We start from the raw sequence: 14,734 nt of genomic DNA, 5'->3' as shown, positions 1-14,734 counted from the left end.
ATTGCATTGGCAGTTCAGTGTTAGCAAAAACTTCAGAAGAGAAGGATTTAGAGGTAGTGATTTCTGACAGTCTCAAAATGGGTGAGCAGTGTGGTCGGGCAGTAGGAAAAGCAAGTAGGATGCTTGGCTGCATAGCTAGAGGTATAACAAGCAGGAAGAGGGAGATTGTGATCCCCTTATATAGAGCGCTGGTGAGACCACATTTGGAATACTGTGTTCAGTTCTGGAGACCTCACCTACAAAAAGAGATTGACAAAATTGAACGGGTCCAAAGACAGGCGACAAGAATGGTGGAAGGTCTTAAGCATAAAACGTATCAGGAAAGACTTAATGAACTCAATCTGTATAGTCTGGAGGACAGAAGGAAAGGGGGGACATGATCGAAACATTTAAATATGTTAAAGGGTTAAATAAGGTTCAGGAGGAAAGTGTTTTTAATAGGAAAGTGAACACAAGAACAAGGGGACACAATCTGAAGTTAGTTGGGGGAAAGATTAAAAGCAACGTGAGAAAATATTATTTTACTGAAAGAGTAGTAGATCCTTGGAACAAACTTCCAGCAGACGTGGTTGGTAAATCCACAGTAACTGAATTTAAACACGCCTGGGATAAACATATATCCATTGTAAGATGAAATACAGGAAATAGTATAAGGGCCGACTAGATGGACCATGAGGTCTTTTCCTGCTGTCAGTCTTCTATGTTTCTATGTTTCTAAGACGCACCTTTTGGGGGAGGAAAATAAAGAATCTACTTACCAGGTGTTGTGGTTGGCTCTGGCCCAGCTCCTGCCCCAGGGAATGGGGAGGTGGACGCAGGGGAAAATTCAACATGTCACAGGCCTGTGTTATTGCCGACAGAATCAGTTCAGAGTTTAGTTTCCTCGGACAAAGAAGAAGGTGGGAGTGACTCGGCAGAGGAGGGCTTGGCACACAGCCCAGGCAGTCAATCTCCCTTATCTTCCTTTGATTCGGATGAAGACGTTTTGGACCCACGCAAGCACAGAATTATGTGTAGAAGAGACCAAGTAAGAACATATTACAGGGAATAAGGGAGGCTACCTGTGTTTGGGTGGGGCTCCAGTGATTAGGGCTGCTGCTATAAATAGCAGCATGTGGGTTTGGCTGTTGTGGAAGAATATCGGATCGGAGTTCGTCAGGAATCCTGTGTTTTCTGGACTTTGTTGTTTTTTCATGCCTTGGAAAACAAAGCAGAGCAACGTGTGTGTGTGTGTGTGTGTCTCACTTCATTGGAAGAAGAAGGGGTGTGAAGTTTCTCCACAGCTGCTAGCTAAGTACTTAATGACTGCTTAAGGGAAATTGTACAGACTACCCGGTTGTTTTGGGAAGAGTGCTCTTTGCAATACAAAAAGAGTGCTTAGTTTATTTTGAATTTTGGGATAAAGAACATTGTTTTGAATTTTCAAACGTGTGTGTGTCTGAAATTTGTACCCTTGAACAGAACATCAGGTATTCATCTGGCTCGCGTCCTTAATCTGCTCAGCTTCAGTATTTAATCCCCTGGTTAGGGCTTTAAAAAAAACTTATTCAGAGAGAGTAACAATGAAAGAGCTTGCAAGCCAGTAAGAGCTGGGAACATCATTAGCACCTGGAAAGAAACCTATTCGGAGCAATTAGAGCAATGGGAAAAAAACCTGCTAAGACTTAGGGATTGGAAAACATTCTTTGGAGAGAGTAACAATGAAAGAGCCTGCATGGTAAGAGCTGGGAAGATCTTTAGAAGTTAGTTAGGGCTGGGGGGGGGGAAAGCTACATTCAGAGTATAAGACGCACCCGAATTTTAAGTCTCTTTTAGGAAGGAAAAAAGGTGCATCTTAGAAAAATATGGTAACTTCAGAGTACCTTCTATTTTATCTTTAAATTCGACTTGAATTAGACACACCCTAGAGATACCGTGAAATAGAAGAGGATGCTTTGTAAAGTAGGATCCATGAAGACAATCTCTATAAAAATAATGGCCCGTAAGTGTTGTGGTTAGCTCTGGCCCAGTTCCTGCCCCAAGGAATGTGCAGGTGGACGTGGGGGAAACATACATGCCGCAGGCCTGTTTTGCTCCCGATGGAATCTGCCGACGAAGCCTCTTCTGACCAAGGAAGCGTGAGTGACAGGGAAGAGGGGAGTTTGGCAGACAGCCCAGGAGGAGATCAATCATCTGTATCATCCCTGGATTCTGAACAAGAATTAATGACACATCCACGCATGCGTAGAATGATGCATAGGAGACAACAACTGAAGGATTATTACAAGAGAAAATGAGGCCACCTGTGGTTCGTTGGGGCTGCTGTAATTAGTGCTACAGATAAAAGTGCAGCCTGGTGTTTTAGCCTCATGGCAGTTTATCTGATTCATTGTTTCATCAACATCGTGGTTTTTGTGCTGTTCAAGATTGTGTGTGGACTCTCTGGACTTTAGAATTGGACTCAATTTCCCAGTTATTGGGTGAGCAATTGGACTGCATTTAACCTGTGCCTTGTGTGTACCAGAAAATCCCTTTGACATTTAAAAGGGGAGCTGTTTCTGTTTTTCTGTTTATAAAAACTTTTGGGTTTTCCTTTTATCGTCTGGTGTGTGTCTTCCTGGACTAATTACCCTGTAATTACGGGCAGTTGAAACACGCCGGCAGAACAGTAAGGAGCCAAGACTAGGTAAAGTTTTGGGGGTTAGGTGATAATACTACAGAGTCCAGTAGTGAGTTCCAGGCATCAACTACTTGGTGACTAAAGTCGTATTTCCTGCAGTCAAGTTTGGAGCGGTTTACTTTGAGTTTGTATCTATTGTGTGCTCGTGTGTTGTTGTGGTTGAAGCTGAAGCAGTCATTGACAGGAAGGACGTTGTGGCAGATTATTTTAAGGTCGTGTTTAAGGCGATGTAGTTCTCAGCTTTCTAAACCTAGGATTGTAAGTCTAGTTGCGTAGGGTAAAAAAAAACTTGTCCTCCTTCAATTTTTGTGAGCAAGAGGATGGGTAAGGATACCATTTGGTATCGCTCCAGGGAATCCCAAAAATAAAAAAAATTAAATCTTGAGATGGATCTGACTCAAGTGGCATTTCTCTACATCAGTGATTTTCAACCTTTTTTGAGCCACGACACATTTTTTACATTTACAAAACATTGAGTGGGGGGGGAGTGGCTCAAAAAATTTTGGACAATTTTTTTCTCTCTCTCTCTTCTTCCCTTTTGCTCTATTTCTCTTTCCCTCCCTCTTTCTCTCCCTTCTTCTTTTTTCTCTCTCTCCATCCCTCTTTCTTTCTCTATTTCTTCCTTCCTCTCTTTTTTGCTCTCTTTCTCCTTACCTCCCTCTATGTCTTTCTCTCTCCCACCTTCCCTCCTTCTCTTTCTCTCTCTTTCTTTCTCTCTCTCTCTCTTGCTTTCTTTCTCTCTCTCTCTCTTGCTTTCTCTCTCTGTCTCTCTCTCTCTTTCTTTCTTTCTCTCTCTCTTTCTCTCTCTCTCTCTCTTTCTTTCTCTCTTTACTTCTTTGTTTCTCTCTCTCTTGTTTTCTTTCTCTCTCTGAGCTTCGCGGCACACCTGACCATGTCTCACGGCACACTAGTGTGCCAAGGCACACTGGTTGAAAAACACTGCTCTACATAATTCATGGCTCTTAAAAGACAGGCGATCCATCAGCGATGCCGTCCATCCCTCCTCCAGAGGAGTAGGAAGGGTGGAGGAGGTCAGGAATCCAACCCACCACATTTTTGGCATAGTTGTGTTTGTGCAGAAGAGGCAAGTTACTCAAGATACTAAGCTTGGACGGCCCCGGACCTGTTGAGAATGTGGACTAGTCCGAGCAAGTTTTACAAGTCTTTTGTAGGCTTGGAGTTGTATGAGTTTATTTCCCGTAGGAGAGAAAGGGACATCATCAGAGGAATTTTTTTTTAGCTCGGAGCAAAAGCTGTCAAGACAGGAGACGTGACTGAGGTTGATGAAATCAGGTGCGAGGTGGAAAAAATGTGGACCAAGAGAAGGATGTTCACCTCTAGGGTTGAGGTTAGGATCCAGGGATGCGGTCAGGTGCAAATAACTAGGAGCATTCTTGAGTTCAAAGCACAGAGGAGAATATCGCTACCTCTCTACACAAGGGTCTAGATTGGTCAAGACTAAATTGGCGCTAGATTATTGTCTAGATAATAATCTAGAAAATAAATAATCTGTAGAAGGGTTTGGATGGGTGTCAACAGACTCAAACTCAACCTGGATAAGACAGAGTGGCTGTGGGTTTTGCCTCCCAGGGACAATTCCATCTGTCCGTCCATAACCCTGGGGGGCCAGTTATTGACCCCCTCAGAGAGGGTCTGCAACTTGGGCGTCCTCCTCGATCCATAGCTCACATTAGAGAACCATCTTTCAGCTGTGGCGAGGGGGGTGTTTGCCCAGGTTCGCCTGGTGCACCAGTTGCGGCCCTATCTGGACCGGGACTCACTGCTCACAGTCACTCATGCCCTCATCACCTCGAAGTTCGACTACTGTAACGCTCTCTACATGGGGCTACCTTTGAAAAGTGTTCGGAAACTTCAGATCGTGCAGAATGCAGCTGCGAGAGCAGTCATGGGCTTCCCTAGGTATGCCCATGTTACACCAATACTCCGCAGTCTGCATTGGTTGCCGATCAGTTTCCGATCACAATTCAAAGTGTTGGTTATGACCTATAAAGCCCTTTATGGCATCAGGCCAGAATATCTCTGGGACCGCCTTCTGCCGCACGAATCCCAGCGACCGATTAGGTCCCACAGAGTCGGCCTTCTCCGGGTCCCGTCAACTACACAATGTCGGTTGGCGGGCCCCAGGGGAAGAGCCTTCTCTGTGGCGGCCTCGACTCTCTGGAACCAGCTCCCCCCAGAGATTAGAACTACCCCTACCCTCCTTGCCTTTCGTAAACTCCTCAAAACCCACCTTTGTCATCAGGCATAGGGGAACTGAGATATTTCCCCCGGCCTATATAATTTATGTATGGTATGTTTGTATGTATGTCTGCTTAATAATGGGTTTTTTTAAATACTTTAAATTGTAAATTATTAGATTTGTCATGAACTGTTTTATTGTGGTGTGAGCTGCCCCGAGTCTACGGAGAGGGGCGGCATACAAATCTAATAAATAAGTAAGTAAGTAAGTAAGTAAGTAAGTAAGTAAGTAAGTAAGTAAGTAAGTAAGTAAGTAAGTAAGCAAGCAAGCAAGCAAGCAAGCAAGCAAATAAATAAATAAATAAATAAATAAACAAACAACAAACAAACAAGCAGGTCGTGAAGAGAACGGGTAGTGTAGAGGGATGGAAGGATAAATGAATGGATGGAGGGAATGAACTCTGTGGAACCTCCGAATAAATACAGATAGAATCTTCACCGGCCCGCAGAAAAACAAGGAGGGTTTTTATCACCTGCAGCTTTCCATGGGGTGGGACACAAAACACAGTGAGCAATTCTCCCAGGGCAGAGCAATTTGTCATCAGCCTTTGGAGAGAGGGGGGTTGAGGTGTCCCCAAATGAAAAACACCCCCCCCCCATCATTACCTTAATTGATCTCCAAGAGATGAAATGAATATTCCCAGTCACAGAGCTATTAGAGATATATTTACCTGGTTTGATAAATACACACAGAGAGAAAGGTATCCTGGGAGGGAAGAAGGGAGGAGAAAGGAAGCGGGGAAAGAAGGAAGGAAGGAGGGAGGGAGAAAGGAAGGAGAGAGGGAGGGAGGGAAGGAAGGAGGGAGGGAGAAAGGAAGGAGGGAGGGAGAAAGGAAGGAGAGAGGGGGGGAAGGAAGGAGAGAGGGAGGGAAGGAAGGAGAGAGGGAGGGAAGGAGGGAGGGAGGCAGGGATGGAGGGGGAGGGAGGAAAGGAAGGAGGGGAGGAAGGGAGAGAGGGAGGGAGAAAGGGAGAGAAGGAAGGAGGAGGAGGGAGGGAGGGAAGAAGGAGGAAGGAAGGAAGGAAGGAGGAGGGAGGGAGGGAGGAAGGAAGGAAGGAAGGTGCACCCCCGCAGCTCCAAGGAGAAGAAACCTGGATGAAACCTGGATTATCTCTCGCCCAACTCCAGCCCTGGGGCAAATTCTGAGGACATCTGTGGGGGGCTGTGAGATCCATTACCTGTAACTCTATGCCGAAAGCTAGCAAAGCATTTCTGCTCACACCTCCTAGCTGCCCCCCTGGGACTGGGTAGTGTTACGGTTTTCCAGTGATCCAGCACAGACCCCCAGAAGGATCTTGTCAGCCAGCCAAAGCTGATTTTTGGACTGGGATCAGCCAGCCCCCCCCCCAAATAAAATGCAATAAAATAGCAGCTGTCATTAATCACGGAACAGCAGCAGGAGGGGAAAAGCCAAGAAGGGAGGAGGAGGGGGGATAATGAGAAGGAGGAGAAGAGGAAGATGAGGAGGAGGAGAAAGAAGAGGAGGAGGAGGAGGAGTAGAGGAAGAGGAAGAGGAAGAGGAAGAAGAAGAAGAAGAAGAAGAAAGGAGGAGGAGGAGAAGAGGAAGAAGAAGGAGAAGAAGGAGGAGAAGAAGAAGAAGAAGAAGAAGAAAGGAGGAGGAGGGGGGATACTGAGAAGGAGGAGGAGGAAGAAGAAGAGGAGGAGGAGGAGGAGAGGAAGAGGAAGAAGAAGAAGAAAAAAGAAGAAGAAGAAGAAGAAAAAGAAGAAAGGAGGAGGAGGGGGATAATGAGAAGGAGGAGGAGGAGGAGAAGAGGAGGAGGAAGAAGAAGAGGAGGAGGAGGAGAAGTAGAGGAAGAGGAAGAAGAAGAAGAAGAAGAAGAAAAAGAAGAAAGGAGGAGGAGGGGGGATAATGAGAAGGAGGAGGAGGAGAAGAGGAGGAGGAAGAAGAAGAGGAGGAGGAGGAGAAGTAGAGGAAGAGGAAGAAGAAGAAGAAGAAGAAGAAAGGAGGAGGGGGGATAATGAGAAGGAGGAGGAGGAGAAGAGGAGGAGGAAGAAGAAGAGGAGGAGGAGAAGTAGAGGAAGAGGAAGAAGAAGAAGAAGGAGAAGAAAGGAGGAGGAGGGGGATAATGAGAAGGAGGAGGAGGAGGAGAAGAGGAGGAAGAAGAAGAAGAGGAGGAGGAGGAGAAGTAGAGGAAGAGGAAGAAGAAGAAGAAGAAGAAGAAAAAGAAGAAAGGAGGAGGAGGAGAGGAAGAAGAAGAAGGAGAAGAAGAAGAAACGATTGTGAGAGATGGTTCACATTTATGACTGTCGCAACCTCCCAGGTATCAGCGGAGAAGCCAGATTCACTTAACAACCGGCTCACTAACTTGACCAGCACAGTGACACAATTAACAACAGCGGCAAGACACATCATAAAATGTGGCAAAACCCGCTTAAGAACTCTCTGGTTTAGGAACGGATATTTTGGGCTCTGCTGGGGCCGTAAGCCAAGGACTGTCCATGCTGTATTAAACGATAGTCATTTTGAGGGGGTGGGGGATCCATTCTTTAAGAAAACAGTCCAGCCGTTTGGGAAATGGCCTTCTGCCGGAATTTATCTCCGAGAACATCCCAAGGTTTTGATAAGGATTTACAGCTTCCCACGCTTCTGTCTCGCGCCAACGTTCAGCCTCTACTGACCTCTACCGGCTTTGGCTTGGTCTGTAGTTTTGGCCCCAAAGCCCCAGAAAGAAAATCACTAAGCTTTTTTTTTCTTTAAGAATTTTGTAGCTTTTAAATCTCCTCTTTATTTATTTATTTAATTTATTTTTATAAAATAACTCAAGTGGGCCAGCACACCTAACTCGGAGAGGGGCGGCATACAATTGTAATAAATAATAATAATAATAATAATAATAATAATAATAATAATAATAATAATAATTATTATTATTATTATTATTATTATTATTAATAATAATAATAATAATAATAATAATATAATTTCCCCCCAAAGCACCAGAAGGCAGGACAAGAAACCATGCATGGAAATTAAATCAAGGAGAAACCCAAACCTGGAATGAAGGAGAAAGTTCCTAACAGGGAAGACAATTAACCAGTGGAACGGCTTGCCACCAGAAGTTGTTATCTTCCAGCTGCATTCCGATTGATAAGAGAGAGGACTCCAATGGCCCATTTCTGAAGCAAAGCAGAGGCAGGTTTACAAATCAGCAAGTTGGTCTTCAAACCCAGCTTGGAAGAGTTTTCCTTCCTCCACCCAGCTTCACCCGACTGTGAGGTTTTGTGGGCACGCACACACACAAACACACACACAAACAGCATGGTTCTCTCCGTCTGCGGGGGAAATTATTTACATGAATTTTTGGCTCTGCCTCTCAGAGCGTGACTCATAAAACTCTGGGCAAACCCCAGCGGAGAAAAATAAACAGTGTCTTTTGCAATCCAAACAGATCTGACCTCGGCGGATGGGGCCTTCCACCTACAGTGGTACCTCTACCCACAAATGCCTCTACTTATGAACTTTTCTAGATAAGAACCGGGTGTTCAAGAGGTTTTTTGCCTCTTCTTGAGAACCATTTTCCACTTACAAACCCGAGCCTCTGAAACTGTAACCTGAAAAGGCAGGGAGAAGCCTCCGTGGGGCCTCTCTAGGAATCTCCTGGGAGGAAACGGGGCCAGAAAAGACAGGGAGAAGCCTTTGTGGGGCCTCTCTAGGAATCTCCTGGGAGGAAAAAGGGCCGGAAAAGGCAGGGAGGAGCCCCTGTGGGGCCTCTCTAGGAATCTCCTGGGAGGAAACGGGGCTGGAAAAGGCGGGGAGAAGCCTCTGTGGGGCCTCTCTAGGAATCTCCTGGGAGGAAACGGGGCTGGAAAAGGCGGGGAGAAGCCTCTGTGGGGCCTCTCTAGGAATCTCCTGGGAGGAAATAGGGCAGGAAAAGGCAGGGAGGAGCCTACGTGGGGCCTCTCTAGGAATCTTCTGGGAGGAAACGGGGCCGTAAAAGACAGGGAGAAGCCTCTGTGGGGCCTCTCTAGGAATCTCCTGGGAGGAAAAAGGGCCGGAAAAGGCGGGGAGAAGCCTCCTGGGGCCTCTCTAGGAATCTCCTGGGAGGAAACAGGGCCGGCGGGGAGAAGCCTCCGTGGGGCCTCTCTAAGAGCGTTCTAATTCCGCCTTCCATATTGGCATCCATACTCATCCACCCCATGATTGCAGCAGGCAAGCTGATGGTTATCCTTCGCTCTTCTGGGCCAAGCAGAGGAGGGGGCAAAGCGCCGCAGCATGCAATACAAGGGAAAGCCGCCCTTTCCCCCCTCCCCTGTCCACCCGACACACACATTTATGATCTCTCTCCAGAGTCCCCTTTGAAAGCTACGATGGATCGTAAGTCAAACTGAAATGTGCCAGGCCAAGCAACCTTTACAGCTAGTAAGAAGGTGGAAGGAGGGGTGGGGAGAGATCTTTATTTTGCCTCCGAGAGTCATTTAACTCCTGGCATTAGCATTCTGCAAGGGTGTGTGCGTTTGATGTGCAATAAATAAATAAACAAACAAAATACATGACATCCATTGCCTGGTCACCCACTGATCCAATATTGGAAATCTTCAGTGTGTAGGGAGGGGGGAGGGATGAGAATCGATCGTGGGCTCCTAAATGGGAATAATAATCCCCATTTTAGATTGGGTCCCACTCTTTGGAGGCTCGCATCAGTCTTCGCGTCAAACGTGACCAAAAGTCCAGTTCCATGGAATCTTGACCAAAGCTCTATGGAGTCTTGGCTATAAGACCAACTCTATGGAATCTTGGCCGAAAGACCAACTCTATGAAATCTTGACCAAAAGATCAACTCTATGGAATCTTGACCATAAGACCAACTCTATGAAATTTTGACCATAAGTCCAATTCTATGGAATTTTGACCAACAATCAACTCTGGAATCTTGACCATAAGACCAACTCTTTGGAATCTTGACCAAAAGTCCAATTCTATGGAATTTTGACCAAACAATCGAATTGGACCAAAAGTCTAATTCTGTGGAATCTTGACCATAAGACCAACTCTTTGGAATCTTGACCAAAAGTCCAATTCTATGGAATCTTGACCAAAAGATTAACTCTATGGAATCTTGACCATAAGACCAACTCTATGGAAACCTGACCAAAAATCCAATTCTATGGAACCTGGGCCATAAAATCAACTCTACGGCATCTTGACCAAAACTCTACGAAATCTTGACCAAAAGATCAACTTTATGGAATCATAAATCATACGTAGGACACAAATACATGTGCTCCTATACACAGAGAAGGAATTGACAAGCAAGCAATTTTATACTCAGATAGAAACATAGATGTCTGACGGCAGAAAAAGACCTCATGGTCCATCTAGTCTGCCCTTATACTATTTTCTTAGGATGGATATATGTTTATCCCAGGCATGTTTAAATTCAGTTACTGTGGATTTATCTATCACGTGTGCTGGAAGTTTGTTCCGAGGATCTACTACTCTTTCAGTAAAATAATATTTTCTCATGTTGCTTTTGATCTTTCCCCCAACTAACTTCAGATTGTGTCCCCTTGTCCTTGTGTTCACTTTCCTATTAAAAACACTTCCCTCCTGGACCTTATTTAACCCTTTAATATATTTAAATGTTTCGATCATGTCCCCCCTTTCCCTTCTGCCCTCCAGACTATGGAGTTCATTAAGTCTTTCCTGATACGTTTTATGCTTAAGACCTCCCACCATTCTTGTAGCCCGTCTTTGGACCCGTTCAATTTTGTCAATATCTTTTTGTAGGCGAGGTCTCCAGAACTGGACACAGTATTATTCCAAATGGGGTCTCACCAGCGCTCTATATGAGGGGATCACAATCTCCCTCTTCCTGCTTGTTATACCTCTAGCTATGCAGCCAAGCATCCTACTTGCTTTCCCTAACGCCTGACTGCACTGTTCACCCATTTTGAGACTGCCAGAAATCACCACCCCTAAATCCTTTTCTTCTGAAGTTTTTGCTAACACAGAACTGCCAATGCAATACTCAGATTGTGGATTCCTGTTTTCTTGATATACCTTTTTACACATCTCAACAATTCAAGCCCTATTTTGTAGTTTGAACCCAATTTCTTACCGTTAAATCAGGCAGAACGAAGACAGCCCAGGTCTGCAGCTGCCATGAAACAACTACGCTGAGTGGACTCAGGTAGGAGTGACTGCCTAAAGGTGCCCTGTTCAAGGAAGGTCAATGTAGATGTTGCACCAGGAGAAACAGTGGAGTCTTTTCTGTTCTTACAAGAGAACCAGATTAAACATCTTGTGACACCTGCCTCCCTCAGGTGCTCTGCATTTGTCACAGCTGCTTTCAATGTTTAATACCCAAGTTAAAATTAAACTTAGTGGTTTCAAGATTGGAAAAGAAGGAAAAATATGGAGGGTGGGTAGATTTTTACCCTGGGAAATGTTCTGTGTGTGTTTGTGTGTGTTAGGACACACTCACTCCTTATTGACTGCAGTCTCTTCCCTTTGTGAACAGGGTGAGCCTGCAGAAATTACAGACGGGTTAATTTGTTTATCCATACAAGGCCGGCTGGGGAATTCTGGGCAGTTGGAAGAAACACAAAATTAACTCACGCACTCCTGACCATTCAAATAATGGTCAGACAGACAGACAGACAGACAGACAGATGGAGATAGAGAGAGAGGGATAGATAGATAGAGAGAGAGGGAGGGGATAGAGAGAGAGAGGGATAGAGAGATAGATAGAGAAGGGGTAGATAGAGAGAGGGGGAAATAGAGAGGGGGATAGAGAGATAGATAGAGAGATAGATAGATAGATAGATAGATAGATGGAGATAGAGAGAGAGGGATAGATAGATAGATAGATAGATAGATAGATAGATAGATAGATAGATAGATAGATAGATAGATAGGGAGGGAGGGGATAGAGAGAGAGAGGGATAGAGAGATAGATAGAGAAGGGGTAGATAGATAGAGAGAGGGGGGAATAGAGAGAGGGGGATAGAGAGAGGGAGGGAGAGAGAGGGGGGGATAGATAGATAGATAGATAGATAGATAGATAGATAGATAGATAGATAGATAGACAGACAGACAGATGGAGATAGAAAGAGAGAGGGATAGAGAGGGATAAAGAGAGTGGTACAGATAGATAGAAAGAGAGAGAGAGAGAGAGAGAGAGAGAGAGAGAGAGAGAGAGAGAGAGAGAGAGAGAAGGGCTACCAAAATTTTTACTACCACACTGTGGAGGTGGCTTATGCAGAGCGCCCTGCATTTCCTTTCAACATCTTTCAATGTAAATTGGGTGCTCTGGGGTGTAACTCCATTTTTGCTACCCCACTGTGTTCTCCCCCTCCAGTAGTAGCCCACCCCTGGATTTAGAGATAGATAAGATAGATAGGATAGATAAGATAGATAGATAGATAGATAGATAGATAGATAGATAGATAGATAGATAGATAGATAGATAGATAGATAGATAGATCGATTGATAGACAGAGAGAGAGAGAGAGAGAGAGAGAGAGAGAGAGAGATATTCAAAAATAATAATAAATAGGGTGGCATTACACCCGGGCAGGTAGGTGGGTGCAGTTGCTGTTACCGGTTCACCCAAACTGGCTAAATGCCACCTCTGGTCCTGCCTGTAGTTTCCAACCCCACATAAAATGGTAGAACTTAAAAGAAAAAAACCCTGCCACTGCATTCCAACATCTTTTACAAATGAACCCCAACGCTCTCCTCCTTTCAAGCATTTAGAAGAAGTAAAAATAGAAGGAGATAAAGCGCACCCAGCCTAGCTCTTTTATGCTTTTTTAATAAAAAATTCTCCCTCCATCAAATATCACGTTTTTGAAAGTTCGGCGCTCCAAAATAGAGCAGTATTTCTTTTTTTTCTTTTTTTGTTTCCTTTAATGTTTTCAGACAGCCGTTTTTCAAAGTTTTCGCAAGAGAGAAGAAAAAAAATCTTTATCTTGCATCTTTGGGGGGAAGCGTTGACTTCAAAGCATTACGGTAGGAGGAGAATTCGCAAATACATACAGAAAGCTCAAATCCGAAAGGCCCCAGTAGCTTCGCGCCCGTATTATTTAATTATCAAACAGCTAATTAGCAATGCTTAATTTAACATTCTCTGTATGTTCAGGAAGAAACTATCCTTATGGAAGGGAGCTATTTTAAGGCAAAAAGGAGACCAGCTGAAAATAAATAACTTAAAAAGGTGGCGGCTGAGCAGCTTGCCTCCATAGTTAACAGAGGGAAAAAATTGCTTTTGTGTGGTTTTTTTAATTGTACATTTAAAACGAAATTTCTTTGTCTAATGTCAGATCTATCGGTAATTCTCAATTATTTCCACTGAGCTTCAGCTAATCTTTGAAGGGTTGGGAAATGGTTTCTGTTTTGGTCTTTTTATTTTTTTGGCCTGGAAGAAGGATGGCAAATATTCTTTTCCAAAGCTGGGGATTCTGCCTTTACTTGGAGTTATATTGTGTTGTTTAAGTGTTCCCTTTCTTTTTTTTGAACAGTATACTGTATATTCTATACGTATTCCAATCTATATGTATTCTATTCTATTCCATTCTATTCTACTCTCTCGATATATTCTGTTCTCTATGTATTCTATTCTATTCTACTCTATTCTATATTCTATTCTATATATATATATTCTATATACAGTGTTCCCTCAATTTTCGCGGGTTCGAACTTCGCGAAAAATCTATACCACGGTTTTTCAAAAATATTAATTAAAAAATACTTTGCGGGTTTTCCCCCTATACCACAGTTTTTCCTGCCCGATGACGTCATATATCATCACCAAATTTTCATCCACCTTTAATAAATATTTTTTTAAATAAGCTTTAATAAAGAAACATGGTGAGTAATAATCTAAATGGTTGCTAAGGAAATGGGAAATTGCAATTTAGGGGTTTAAAGTGTTAAGGGAAGGCTTGTGATACTGTTCATAGCCAAAAATAGTGTATTTACTTCCGCATCTCTACTTTGCGGAAATTCAACTTTCACGGGCGGTCTCGGAACGCATCCCCTGCGAAAATCGAGGGAACACTGTACACTTAAACCACACAACCTAACTCCAAGTAAATCAAACTTCTGTGAAATCCAACTGTCCACTTAGGAAGCAACACTGATGGACAATCAATTTCATATAATGTCGGACACGTTCAACTTTGTACAGAACAAAGTATTCAATGAGAGTATTTCATACATTCAGATCTAGGATGTATTTCAGTGTTCTCTTTATTTTTTTGAGCAGTATATATTCTATCTATCTATATTCTATTCTATATGTACTATTCTACTCTGCTCTACTCTCTCTCTATTCTATTCTATATACTATTCTATTCTACTCTACTCCCTCTATATTCTATTCTATAGTATATATTCTCAGTGTTCTGGAGGGAAAATAGTCCAAAGGCTATTTGGAAGGGCTTGAGGGTCTTCCAATCCTTTGGGTGGGTTTAGGGGACGGGGGCAAAAAAAGCCATTGCAAATCTCATCACCACCACCCCCTCCAATCCTGTTAGCGACCCAGGGGCTGTGAAGATAATGCGGCCCTGGTGGCTCCAGAGCCAAATTAAGCCAGGAAGCAACGATGGAGAAAAGGAGCAAGGAAAAGTTGGCATCGTCTCCAACCTAGCCTGGTATCCTGGCATTCTCTTCTCGGCGTAGGGAACATATGGCCCCATGCTTTACAATCCTCACCCCATCGATCGGGAGGCCATTTGGGGCAGGGGGTCGGCGGGTCTCCCTGTTCCCTTCTCCCAGAGCCTATTTATTTATTTATTTATTTACTTACTTACTTACTTATTTACTTATTTATTTATTTAGTCCAATACACAAT

This window comes from Erythrolamprus reginae, chromosome 9 (assembly GCF_031021105.1).
Source record: "Erythrolamprus reginae isolate rEryReg1 chromosome 9, rEryReg1.hap1, whole genome shotgun sequence".
In the NCBI taxonomy this organism is placed as follows: Eukaryota; Metazoa; Chordata; class Lepidosauria; order Squamata; family Dipsadidae; genus Erythrolamprus; species Erythrolamprus reginae.
This window is presented reverse-complemented; position numbering follows the sequence as displayed.